The following is a 10,562-nucleotide window of genomic DNA, read 5'->3' on the forward strand; positions in this document are numbered from 1 at the left end:
CAAGGCGAATTTTACACTTCGATCTCCATTTACACCCCTAAAAGATTATGGTTGTTTCAGACGACTGGTTAAAGCATACAGATGCTTGCAACGCACTCTTAACCTCTGTGCAACACGATACTATTCAGTGGTCTCCGGATCAGTAAATACAGGAAGTACAGATCCAGTCGACCATACAGTAGTAAGCCATTCCTTAATGGCGTCGCATAGGTTCAGAAAGCCAGTCATGATGATTCAAACCAAACCACCTAAAAAAGGTTTAAAAGTTGCATTTTTCAGCGTTTTGCTTCCATGCTCATATCTTGAAAACAATGCATTCAACCGACATAACTAACTATTCAAAATGAAGCTTGATACATTCTCTACACTTTTTGTTTAGTGAAATTTTGTGATATTCCCAACAGTTCCCCAGATATTCGCTCTTGAAGGTGTGTAATTCTTAAAATAGCAGGTTTTTATCCAATGTTTTGCTCTTTCATGGGTCATAGCTCTCCAAAAATGCATCATAAAATGGGAACTTTTGATATGTTCTCCTCCTAACTAGTTTCAACATAGCTGATAAGTCAAAAATGTTGTTTAAAACATTCCCTCCAAATTCCTTTGTCAATTGGTCTATTGTTGCAAAAATGGATATTTCACACTCAACACTAAAGCTGCTGCAAAAGGTGTTGAGAAATTTGTAAAAGTGTGAATTTATACATCAAATTGTGGAGAATTTAATGCTCTATAAGCTCATAATCAACATGGATTTTTAAAAAGTTATAAAAGCAAAAATAGAAAAAAATTGGTGGCAAATGTGTTTTTTTTAATGTCACACCTTCAAGAGCGGATATCTCGAAAACTAGAGGAGATAAAAAAAGTTGAATATTGTAGGAGATCATGTAAGCTTTAATTTGTTATATATGATAGTTATGGTAAGTCCTTAAGATACATATTTTTGAGTTTTATGCGTGAAACCAAAAAATGGTAAATGGAAACCACAATTTTTATACTGGGACAAAGTCACCATAATTTTAACCTAAAATGACTTTCTAAATGATCACTATGTATAACAATTAAAATATAATTAAAAACAAAAATAAATTTAGGCTACTCGCCGATATTATAAGTCTTTTAGAAATGAGTTTTCTAATAGGCTACGAAGTTTTCAGACAACAAAATCACAAGATGAAGCAAGAAGCTAGATTTTATGGCGATAATTCAAGTAATATACCGAGATTTGACAAGGTATTGATTGTAAAACCTAGATAATGATAAAGGCTACGAATATAAATGTTAAACATCGATTTCGGATAACAGATATCGGAGATAAATGATTTGAATCTTTTTCCACAACGTGGGTCAAAGTCACCCCGGTCGACGAGTCACCCCGGTATTTTACAAAGGCGACTTTCTAGAAGTATCTTAAGCCTAGGTGATGAAAAATGATACAATATAAGTAGAGTTGTAATAAATGAGGTTATGTAGAGTTCTTTTTTATTATTGTATTAACTTAATGATAAGTTAATAGGAAAAATATCATATAAAAGAATCATTGCTATTGATTCACAAAAAAGCTTGTAGTGCACCCAATAAAACACAGAAAGCGAGACAGGATAAGGGGCTAAGCTATCTGTGATAATAGGAAAACAGTTACCGTACAGGAAAACTTTATTTTCTATATGAAAACATAGCAAATTAAGTATGGGTGCCTCAGTAGCCTACCTACCTTTACTTATTGCAAATGTTAATTAATTTCATTACATTATTGGAAAACATCAACTTATATTTCATAGCTTTTATAAAGTTTCTAGTTTTTAATGTTCCCGAAGACCTGGCATTACTGGCAAGGACTGAAGAAGTTAAATCATAAAGAAGTAAATAAACCATTTCACAAAACTTAAGTAACTTACTTCTAGTTTTAATAGGTTGATATTAAAAGAAAACTTACTTGGTAGGTTTTTGATATTTCATTAGCTTCATTAACTTGAGCCATTTGTTCTCCACAGAAAACTCAAAATATAGGTACGATATAGGCAGTAGTAGCCTAATGCTATTGTTATCTGAAAAATAGTTCCCAATTAGGCCTAGCAAAAATTAAATAAATATAGGCTAAGTGAATTATCATCAGAATAAAACTAAATAGCCAAAATAAGTTAAATCAATAAAATATGGTATGCTACTCTAGTTTTAAGTTTGATGTTTTTAATTAAAAACATTGAAAATATAAAGTTGTCTTTCTTATTGTATTACTTTATGTGATACCCATGATTATAAAATAAAGTGATAAACAATGAAACAATGTTGATCAACCAATCTCATTGATTCACAGTGAAACTTGCTTATTGTTTAACTCTAAATGTATTAGGAAATACTGTACCTATGTAACTAAGTTAATGACCAACAACCTTGAAAAATAAACATTAATTGTTATCATGGATAAATAGCAACATAATATTTCAATAGGAAAATTCAAATCCTAAATAATGAAATACTTACCAACATATAAGTCAGTTTCTTTCTTGTTATAATAAAGATTTTTTTTATTAGGTATGCTACATTATTGCTACTTCATTTTATAACTAATACCATAACCAACAGTAGAAACACGAATTAAAATTATAGTGGTTTATAAAATAATAGTCATGTACATATTATGCAAATTTTCGAAACTCTGTTATCTGTTTCAAACAATACTGACGACTGTTGATGAATTTATTCTAGGTTAACTATATATAGTGAGGTCCACGTTTTAATGGCAGTGGATGAAGATAGAAGAATAGCGATGCCGATTCTCTGCATTAATTAATTATATTTCTACACTGTCATAAACATAATTGGCATCGTTGTGGACCTAGAAAAGGATAATACCACCGGCTTTGTCGAATGATAGACAAGGATAGCAAAACCAAAGTTGATCTAATAGTCATTATAACGTGGACCTCACTATAGAACCCTTCATATTTGTTTTGCGATAAATTTGTTTCATCACACATTTACACAGTCTCGCTAATAACGATCGATACTGTGAGTTCGATATATTTCCAATTCCACATACTTTCAATTCCACCAGCTGACAAGATATTTTGAGTTCCGCCGGCCTGCACGATATTCGGAGTTCCGCCTGTCAACATATTCGGAGTTCCATATATTTCCAATTCCGGCCAGCTGCAAGATATTTTGAGTTCCAGATATTCCCAATTCAGGCGACCCCTTTTGATATGTTCACCTACTAACTAGTCCAAATCAAGCTGCAAAGTCGAAAATTGTGTCACAGACACCCCCTTCAAATGTCATTGTCAAACGATCAATTGTTACAACAATGAAAATTTCACCCCTACATTGAAGCTGCTATAACAATGAAAGGAATACTTTGAATAGTGAAATAATACATCATTTCAAAGAGAATTCAATGCTCTACAAGCCCAAGGCTAGCTACACACACATCGATTTTGGTCGTTAGATAAAAGGTCGTTCGAATTTTTACTGTAGCCTACGACCAAAACTTGAAGTGGATTAAAGACACATCGATTTTATAACGATTTTGATCGTGATCGTGCATTTTTAATGATTCGCATCAGCTGTTTGCCATCTTTTTGCTATGTGGTAGTGAAGCCGATGGAAAGCTGGATGTTCAAACAAAATCAGCTTTTCAAACACATCGATTTTGGTCGTTCGATAAAAAATCGTATGTTCAGTTTTCTATAGTGGCGCAATGGAATGAATGGGTGATTACAAACACGTTGATCAACGATTTTTATCGTACGGACGTTGTGTAGCAGCCGTCTCTAGCCTCGACTATATACGACAGCCGTGTAGTGGTCGTGAATACAGTGGCGCATCTTCGAAACTTCATACGCATAGAATTTTATTCGAACGTCCAGCTCCCACATTTTTTGCGTTATCACTGTCATCAGAGAAGGAATTTTCGAGGTTATACAGAGTGTTTCAAAAATTACTACAACTTTGATAATTCATAACAAATTATTCAAAAAAGATAAATAACTGTTTACAGTGTTGTTTTGAAGGAAAAAACTTTAAATTTTCATTTTTAAGAGATATATAGTGCTGAATTGCCTCATAACAAGTGCTAGTAGTAGTTAACCGTAGACTCCTGAGCATATTTTGTAGTCTCGTGGTTTCCAAAGCTGCGTTTACACCAAAGTTATTAACAAAATGCTCATTTTTCCGTCCTTAAAGATCCTATTAGATTGAACGGAACTTGACAAACACATATTATGTTCATCATGTGTACGATAAGTTATGTTCAATCTTATACAATCTATAAGGACAGAGAAATAAACATTCTGTTAATAACTTTGGTGTAAACGCAGCTTTAGAATTCAACATTTTGACTACGCAAAATTTGTTTTCTACTATCTTCATCTGTATATAAGAAAGTGAAATAGAACTCACCCACTCATCAACAAAACTAAAAACCATGAAACCAACAAAACTAAAAATAAAAAACAAAAACCAACAACTCAAAACCATGAAGTTCAAAGTTGATAGGTATGTTCAGTTGGCCCTCTAGGGGAGTACAAATTGTACAAACAATGACAAATTCCAAAAAATATCCCAAAGTTACAACCAAAATAGGCGATATTCCAGTGTTTTATAATTTTTTTTTGGGGGGGGGGGGGAAAATATATGATGTTCATATTTAGTAATAAATTTCAGATTTGGTATGAAACTGTCATATTAGAAAGACTTCGAGATAATGCCAAAGATACGAAAAAATCGGATGTATTTTAGTGTTTTTCTGCGAGTCTCCCAAATTTGTCTGCGTTTACTTAACCGAGAACAAATGATCAGAAAATGGTGAAATTTAGGAACAGGTGAAATTTTTATTAAAAATCCAAACTTCCGAAGGAATTTGAAGTAATGTCAAATATAAGCCCCAAATCTACGTTTTCTAGCATTTCTTGCCTTTTTCGAGAGCAGGCTGAAAGAAAACTTTCAGGTTACGTACAGTGGCTCAGCTAGGGTCATAAGATTTTGTGATGAGAGAACTCCAATATTTCGTCAGAGTTACGTCAAAAATTCGTGTTCCTCCAGCGTTTTTAATCATCTTTCTGTTTTTTCTCTCCTTTTTCAATAATTCATGGCTTTTTATTCTTCAAAAAGTATATTTACAAATTAATAGTGTTACAATAATTTAATAGATATAACCCCTACGTGGATGATTCGTGTGTGTGCAGAGAGGAGTCGAAATAAATCAGATAGTGGAATATAGTGGTTTGAATAAAAGCAATTGTGATAACTACTTGAAGATAGCTTAGGAATCAGAGTTGAATATGACCATATATATATATATATATATATATATATATACATATTCATGTATATATATATATATATATATATATATATATATATATATATATATATATATATATATATATATATACATATTCATGTATATATATATATATATATATATATAATATATATATATATATATTATATATATATATATATATATATATATATATATGATTACAGTGTAAGCATACAATATTTAGCCAGCTCAACGGCGCTTGAAGGTTTTACTTGACAGTCATAACTTTATTTTATTTTATTAATAATTTCAAACCAGTTAAAATTCACTGGTTTGAATGAAATGAATTGAGATACTTGAAGATAGCATTTTCTCAGCTAGGATATAGAAATTTTATTTTGAGAGGACTCTAATATTTCGCAGGAGATACTAGAAAATGTTTACCATTTTCAGCGTATTTCTATATTATTAACATATTTTTCCATATTTCTTAACACTGACGTTACATACTTTATAATCTTTCGTGATGGTGACGACGCGACAAGTTTATATACTTCCATATATGAATAATGCGGATGTCAAATTAAGTAGCACTGGCCTCTGGAACCTATACTGGAAGCTATTGTAAAGAAATCTGGAATACTTGACGTAGTTTTGCGAAATCACAACTTTTGATGACTGATCGTAACCACGAATGCCTAAATGCCTGGACATCTAGGGTTAAATTTGAAATGACTCTTTTCACTTAAATCCAATGGATGTCAGTTAGATAATGTTGTTGTATACCATCTTGTATTAAGTACAAATTTTATTATTTGTTATTCGTACTTGGTATCAAAAACTGTTGTATTCTAGATCATCTATCCTTGGTTTTTTTCTTATTTGATTCAGTCAGAGCAGTAGTTGTAATAGGTAGTTTCGTGTTCTAAGGCATTGGAAAGAGTTAAAGTCGATCGTAATGATGAAGTGAAAATGAAAGACCAAAATATAAAATACAAAATAAAACGAAATTTTGATAAACGCCACATAGTGCAGTCACTATATAAATTGGTGCTTGCAATCTATATAGTAGTTCTGAATTATTAATTTATTGACCGAGGGAAGTGAGGTCTAAGATTCAAGTCGACGGCTTTGCATTTTTCTTTATGTATATGTTTACATGTTTATATGCTCCGCATTAACGGCGAAACGCGTGAATAGATTTTCATGAAATTTGACAGGTATGTTCCTTTTTAAATTGCGCGTCGACGTATATACGAGGTTTATGGAAATTTTTCATTTCAAGGATAATATATAAGGAAAAGTAGCCTCCTTCATACACCAATAGGAGGGACTTCGCCCTCCTAGGTTTTTATAAAGGCAGCGATTCAATTCAATATTAGAGTAAAAATCAGACTATAGAATTATTTATCATAAACGAGCTGTCGAGTGGATTATAAATTATTATTAATCATTATTGCATGCAATGGTCTTCTTCTTCTTCTTCTTACAAACAATGATTAGGCTTTAACCTGTTCCTCCTACTTTGTGCCTGTTCCGACTCACATCTAGCCAATTATTCAAATAAACATAAAAATCCTATTATTGCCACCGCTTGCGTGGTCTGCCAACATCTCTTTTGCCTACTGGCTGTTAATTATAGACTTTAAATGGTATTCTTTCAGCTGATATTCTTTGAACATGCTCCTTCCATTGATGCCGATTCTCCGTAACTCTTTCATTCATGCTGCAGATTTTAGATTCTTTTCTAATATCTTCATTCCTGAAATGATCTATTCTGTCACATCCCTTGGTTCTTCGGAGAAATCTCATCTCGGCTGCCTGCACTCTACTTTCAAGTGGCTTCGTAGTGACCCATGATTCACACCATAGAGGAGGACTGGAGCGGCCATTACCTTATAAAATTTAATAATTATATCTGTTGCATAATTATTGCAATGGTGCATGCAATTAGTATCTGAATGTAACTTGGTAAAAAATTAGCTGTCGTGTGGACTATTAATGGCATTCGATGAGGCATGCAATTGATAACTCGAAATAGCATAGTACTTTATCCTGACTTTTCCCTGCTTTCAACTCAGTAAGCTTTTTATAATAGTAGCATAGTTGTTTACAACAAATTATTGACATTGTCGGTACAACAACCCAAACAGCCATTAGTTTACCAATATCTCGCCAACACGACAGGACAGGACATAATTTACTCTGATTGACAGTATAAGAGGAGGCTGTGGTTAATAACTGCGCGAGGTGTACTGTTCACACAACTACTAGTTTATTAGAACTAAAAAACTGAATGGAACGTTACGTGCGCATGCTCATTACGGTGCTGTCTTGTAATCAGATGGCCTTGTATCATTAAAATTATTTATTTTAAATTGCCATATGATCACTCTACTCAAACGTTCGATAAAAGATTGTATGAACAAATTCGATGTGTATGAAGTTGTATTCCACCACTGTATTCACGACCACTGAACGACCACTACACATGTCGTGTTTAGTCGAGACAAGAGACGACCACTACACGACATCCGTACGATAAAAATCGTTGATCGATGTGTTTGTAATCACCCATCTATTTCATTGCGCTACCATTGGAATTTGGTCGTTCGATTTTTTATCGTACGACAAAAATCGATGTGTGTGTAGCTAGCCTATGGCTAGTTACATACACATCGATTTTTGGTCGTACGATATTTTACCGTCCTTATAAATTCTATTAGATTGAACAGATGATTTCAAACATATGATGTTTGCCAAGTTCCGTTTAATCTCATAGAATTCATAGTGACGACAAAATATCGTACGACCAAAAATCGATGTGTGTGTAACTAGCCTAAGATAAGCATGAGTTTTTATGATGCATTGTTGGAGAGTTATAAGCCCTGAAAGAGCAAAACATCAGCATAAAAACCAGTTATCTCAACAATTTTATTAAACACCTTCAAGAGCGAATATCTCGGGAACTGTTGGGAATATCACAAAATTCCACTGAACAAAAAGTGTAGAGAATTTATCAAGCTTCATTTTCGAACAGTTAGTTATGTCGGTTGAACGCATTGTTCTCAAGATATGAGCGTGGAAGCAAAACGCAACTTCTAAACCACCCTCATCCCCTTATCACATGAGTTAGGAATGGGGACTTTTGATATGTTCCCCTCCCAACTAGTCTCAACAAAGCTGCAAAATTAAAAATTGTGTTTAAAACATTCCTTTCAAACTCCTTTATCAATTGTTCTATTGTTTCAAAAATGGAGATTTCACACTCAACACTTAAGCTGCTGCAAAAGGTGTTGGGAAATTCGTAAAAGTTTGAAATTACACATCAAATCAAAGAATTTAATGCTCTATAAGCTCATAATCAGCATGGATTTTTCCCATCGATTTTTGAAAAGTTATAAGAGCAAAAATAGAAAAAAATTGGTTGAAAACGTGTTTTTTCATAAATGTCACAACTTCAAGAGCGGATATCTGGAAAACTAGAGGAGATAAAGAAAACGTTGTGGGATGAATATTGTAAGAAATTATGTAAGCTTCAATTTGTTATATGGCAGTCAAGTCCTTAAGATACATAGTTTTTGAGTTTTATGCGAGAAACCAAAAAATGGTACCTTTAAACCACCCCCACCCCCTTAGCACAGTGGGTTGTGGTGGGGACCTTTTATATGTTTATCTCCTTACTACCCTAAACAGAACTGCTGGGTCAAAAATTGTCTTCCCAACTTTTCCCTCTATAACCTTTCCATAACCTGGACTAATAGGCAAAATGAACTATAGTGCGGTCCACGTTATAATGGCAGTGGATAAAGATAGAATAATAGCGATGCCGATTCTCCGCTTTAATTAATTATATTTCTACACTGTCAAAAACATACTTGGCATCGTTGTGGACCTGGAAAAGGATAGTACCACCGACTTTGTCGAATGATAGACAAGGAAAGCAAAACTAAAGTTGATCAAATACTGTCATTATAACGTGGACCGCACTATAGCAGCAACATTTCATAGCAGTAGGTCCAAGATCAGTTCATAGAATTATTGTTTTCTTGATAGGCTATATACTACACCTTGTATGTTAGGATTGAATTATTTATAATATTTCATTTGAATAATCATAGAACATGTATGGACTTGTCACTTTCTATTTAACAGGCAATTGGAATTCTATAGAGGAATACCGTAACGCTTATTAGTGGGCTATCTCACATGAAATCAAACCTGATTCATAAAACTTATAATCACTTACCCCACAAAACATGAGAGTATGTAATAAATAATTGTTAAAGATAAGCGATGTGTCATCAGCAAACAACAGAACTCTGTGATCTTTTAACTCTTTTGGTAATTTGTTCACATACAACAGAAACAGTAAGGGACCCAGAATTGAGCCTTGAGGTACTCCAGCCTGGACCTCCAGTTTTTGAGATTTAATTTTTACTATTTCATTCCCATCCACCTTGGTAAGCTCAACACACTGGTTTCTACCTATGAGATATGATTCAAACCATTTTAGTTCTATACCATTCACACCTACAGTTTTTAGTATTTCCAATAATATTCTATGGTTCACACAATCAAAAGCTTTGGATAAATCAAGAAATATTGCGGCTGCCTTCTCACCTGAATCTATTATATCTATTAGTCTTTCAACAAGGGATACTATTGCAGTCTTAGTAGATTTCCCTTTCTGGAACCCATGCTGTTCATCACATATGAAATTAATTTCTTCCAGGTGCATCAATAACCTATTTAAAACTACTCTTTCAAAAATTTTACTTATTACATTTAGAATACTAATGGGTCCATAATTTTCAACTCTTTCAGAATCACCGCTCTTGAAAATTGGCAAAATTTTTCCTTGTTTCAGATCATCAGGGAAAATACCCTGCTCTAGTGAAGTATTAAGGAGATGCAATAAAGGGTCCAGTAATTCATTTTCACATTCTTTTAAAATTTTGCTTGAGACCCCATCCAATCCTACTGTTTTTTTGTTATTCAAATTTTTTATTATTCTTGACAACTCATCTCTTGATAATGGATGAAATTTAAATACCTTTTCAATTGACTCAGCATTTAATGTAGTTGTATTATAAGTATTAGTGTTCAGTGACAATGACATGCTCAGCTTGATAAAATATGATCTGTGAGAATGTATGCTTCCGGAAATTCATGAATAGCCAGGCAATAAGTGAAAGATGAGAATTGTATCATCTAATTAACGCTATACAAGGTTCTACTCTATGTCAGTAAGTGAATATTACTGCTGAATGTAAGCCACAATCAGACGTAATCTTACTTA

General features: G+C 33.2%; 1 long non-coding RNA gene across 1 annotated transcript; it reads right to left on the bottom strand.

Moving 5' to 3' along the window:
- Positions 1-1,930: 1,930 nt before the first annotated feature.
- LOC120349040 lies at positions 1,931-2,657 on the bottom strand. Its single transcript, XR_005570276.1, has 2 exons — positions 2,233-2,657; positions 1,931-2,042 (listed from the first exon to the last, which is right to left on the bottom strand). It is a non-coding gene; the product is annotated as an uncharacterized LOC120349040 (long non-coding RNA).
- Positions 2,658-10,562: the final 7,905 nt, after the last annotated feature.

The sequence above is a fragment of the Nilaparvata lugens genome, unplaced genomic scaffold (assembly GCF_014356525.2).
Source record: "Nilaparvata lugens isolate BPH unplaced genomic scaffold, ASM1435652v1 scaffold8010, whole genome shotgun sequence".
NCBI classification, from domain to species: Eukaryota; Metazoa; Arthropoda; class Insecta; order Hemiptera; family Delphacidae; genus Nilaparvata; species Nilaparvata lugens.